At 33.4% G+C, this 3595-nt stretch overlaps 1 long non-coding RNA gene across 2 annotated transcripts; it reads left to right on the forward strand.

The window, feature by feature from the left end:
* The first annotated feature begins 887 nt into the window (after positions 1-887).
* On the forward strand, positions 888-2096 carry LOC142182604 (uncharacterized). Of its 2 annotated transcripts, XR_012711419.1 has the most exons (3): positions 907-1127; positions 1632-1764; positions 1922-2096. It is a non-coding gene; the product is annotated as an uncharacterized LOC142182604 (long non-coding RNA). The 2 variants fall into 2 exon arrangements; XR_012711418.1 differs by lacking the exon at positions 1922-2096 and having other exon boundaries at positions 888-1127; positions 1632-1765.
* The last annotated feature ends 1499 nt before the right edge of the window (positions 2097-3595 follow it).

Consider the following 3595-nt stretch of genomic DNA (forward strand, 5'->3'; position numbering starts at 1 on the left):
TTTCTTATCTTCAGGGACGACACCAAACTGCAAAAAAGCAACAATATCGTTCCTCCAATCCCAAGTTAAGTTATTAAAATTTACCTCATTCTTATCGAGGTCGAGAACTGAATGAAACAAATGAATAACTGAAGCATTTTCTTTGCTTCCCACATCCGCCGCAGATGCAAGATTAGCTAGGGCGTCGACTTCAACATTTTCATCCCTTGGTATTTGTGTTACTTTCCAGGTTTGAAATTGCTTTATCAAATCCTGTACCTTTTCTAAGTATTGTTGCATCCTTGCTTCCCTGGCCATATAAGTCCCCAGCATTTGATTAACTACGAGCTGTGAATCGCTTTTGATTATAATTTGATTTATGCCAAGTTCTCGTGCCAGTTCTAAACCTGCAATCACAACTTCATACTTTGTCTCATTGTTAGTTATAGAATGACATTTTATGGCTTGTCGAATGGTTTCACCCGTAGGTGGTACCAAAACAATCCCTAAACTAGCACCATTTACGTTAGATGAACCATCAGTAAACAAGGTCCAAGTTCCTGGGTTAGCTCCGTTGAACACCTGCAAGGTAAATTTCGAGACGAAATTTTTTTTAGGGAGAGAGAGTTGTAACACCCCAAAATTTTACAATATTTGCATTCTTGATTGAGCATTTTTTTTAACGAGGAAATATTTTACTTTGCACTTCCTAAATGTGAAATGGTCAGTATATGAAAATTTCTTACTTACGTTGTGTTAATATTGGCAAGGAAGTTCCATGGTGTTGCTATATGTAACACTTAATATTATTTTGACGAGTTGTTATTAAATATAGTATATAATTATGTTTTGGGTTTCCAACCTTTTGTATTTATCTAAGAATATTTAGTAGTTGAGGAATTATTTTATTTCATATCTATCCGTAAGCTCCCTATTCTTCTACTCTTCCGAAACAAAAAAAGAAGAAGAAATATCTACCTCTCTCTTTCTATCTCTATCTTTCTACTCTATCTCTCTATCTCTATCTCTCTCTATCTTTCTCCTCTGTAAGAACAAGAAGCTGAAGGTTCATCAAAAAAAAACCCATGGATTTCTACTAAATCAACACACAAAATTCGTTTTTGGTGAAGATCAAGTTGCTCCTCTTGGTAAGTTTCTATAACCCGTTTTTATACTAGACATCTACTAGTATTTTCTACATATCTTTTTGTACAGAGCTCCGATTTAAGTGATCTAGGACTTTATGGAAAGGTATTTCATAAATATACAACTCTTATGAAGGAATCAAAATCTAGTTTTGTTGTTATGTACCTGAAAAAGAGTCAGAAAGTACAGGGCAGGTGCTGTCCAGATTTTCAGTTCTTGAAATACTCCATGTACTGCTGTTAGTAAATTTAGCATAACTTTTGTTCAAAATTGATATGGTGGTTATTCAAGATGTTCTGAAATGGTAAGACATAGATCTACAACTTTTATGAAGACTATAAAGTCTAGTTTGTCCGTATAGATCTTCAAAACTGAGTCACAACGTAGAACAGTGATACTGTCCAGAATTTCTGTTTCAAACGTTTTTGGGTAATTTTCACCAATATCATGTTTAGTTGACTTGTTAAATCACTGAACTTATTTAGATATTTGATTATGTATTTAAGGTATATAAACCCTTGAAAAAAAAACATCAAAGGAGAAGTGTTTGAGGAAGTGGACAGATTTGGTTTGTTTACGGCGTAGACGATTCGAACGTCCCCAAGTTGTGATTGAACTGTTTTATGGTAAAACACCAAGGTTTGTGTATAAACTTGTACTCTTTTTGCTTGCTGGAAATTATGTTAAATTGAGCTAACTATGACTGAAAAGGGGAATTGGAGAATTTAATGACTCCAAGCCTAAAGTTTATACACCACTAAGCTTTATGCTTAGCGATAGTTGTTTTCTATCGTAGGAAATGTTCGGGATGAAATCTGAAGATGGTCCAGGGTGAATTGGTCTTTTGGAAGAACTTATGAAGATCACATTTGCATATGCACCTTGGTTTTGCATAGTTTTGGGACGTATACATGATGTACAGGATATACAGAATATATACATATATATATATATATGTCACACTTATGTTATTTGGATATATATATATATATATATATGTCACATTTATGTTATTTGGAGGCTTGTTGGTTTTTAAAGACCAAAAAAAAAATCTTGTAACTTGAATTTGTAACCTACTTTATTGTATTAGGGTATTTTAATGACTCAGGTCTTGTAATATGCTGAATTTACACTTTGTCTTGTAAATATGTAGAAAAGGAGAAAACTAGTTTCCCTTTCTTTATACCCGATAGTTTAAAATTTATGTATAATACAAACTTGCAGTGATTTTGAATGAGTGTATAAATTTGTTAGAAAGTTGTTTTAATCTCTTGATTGCTCAAGAAGGGTTATATCACCCTGTGTTAATATTTTGACATTGTATTTTATGTTAAATAAAATTATGGTGTATGTTAAAAAAAAATATATTGCACTTTGAACCTTTTCGCATGGGCCTATTTCCGCTACTAAATTACTTTTGATATTTTTATTAATATCTCTTTTAATATTTTGTTAGTAGGGAATTAGATTTGTTTCTTAAGTAGTAGCCTCCCAAAGGGGTTGCTACAAATCAGCCACAAAATCAGCTAACACTTGAGATTTTATAGCAGTTCTAGGTTGGTAGGTGATATCATATTCGCTTAATTCTATAGCCATTTAGCTAACCTACCTTCCAATTCATGCTTATGTAATATATTGCGTAATAGATAAGTAGTTACTACAACAATAGGATGACATTGAAAATAAGCCCTTAATTTTCTAGATGCCATGATTAATGCAAGTGCAAGCTTTTCCAATTGAGTTTACCATGTCTCCGCATCTAACAAAAATTTGCTAACATAATAGATCGAAGATTATTTACGTTGGTCCTCGCGGACTAAAACAGCACTTACCGCTACTTCTGAAACAACAAGGTAGATGAGCAGTATTTTCCCAGCTTTTGGTTTTGCAAGCAATGGTGGATTTGATAAGTATGTCTTCAAATTTTTGAGTGTCTGCTGACATTCCTCGTTCTATTCAAAGTGATCTTGTTTTTTAAGAGGTGAAAAGAATTTAAAAGAGTTTTCTGATGATTTAGAAATGAATCTTCCCAAGGCTGTAATTCTTCCTGTCAACCTCTGCACTTCTTTTTTGCTTGAAAGCATATCAGGAATTTCTTCGTTGGCCTTAATCTGTTCCAACACCACGGTTAGAAATAAGAAAACCCAAAACCTTACCTGACGCGACACCAATTGCACATTTCTCTGGATTTAATTTCATATTAAATTTGCGCAAAATCTGAAATGTATCAGACAAGTGTGATATATGATCTCTCGAATGCTGAGTTTTAACGAGCATATCGTTTATATAAACTTCCATGGTTTTCCCAGATGTTCTTGAAACATTTTAGTAACCAGCCTTTGATATGTTGCACCAACATTTTTGAGACCAAAAGGCATTACTTTATAACAGTAAGTTCCCTTGTCTGTTATGAATGAAGTTTTTTCCTCGTCTACCAGATCCATTTTGATCTGATTATACCCTGAATATG

This window comes from Nicotiana tabacum, chromosome 7 (assembly GCF_000715075.1).
Source record: "Nicotiana tabacum cultivar K326 chromosome 7, ASM71507v2, whole genome shotgun sequence".
Lineage (NCBI taxonomy): Eukaryota > Viridiplantae > Streptophyta > Magnoliopsida > Solanales > Solanaceae > Nicotiana > Nicotiana tabacum.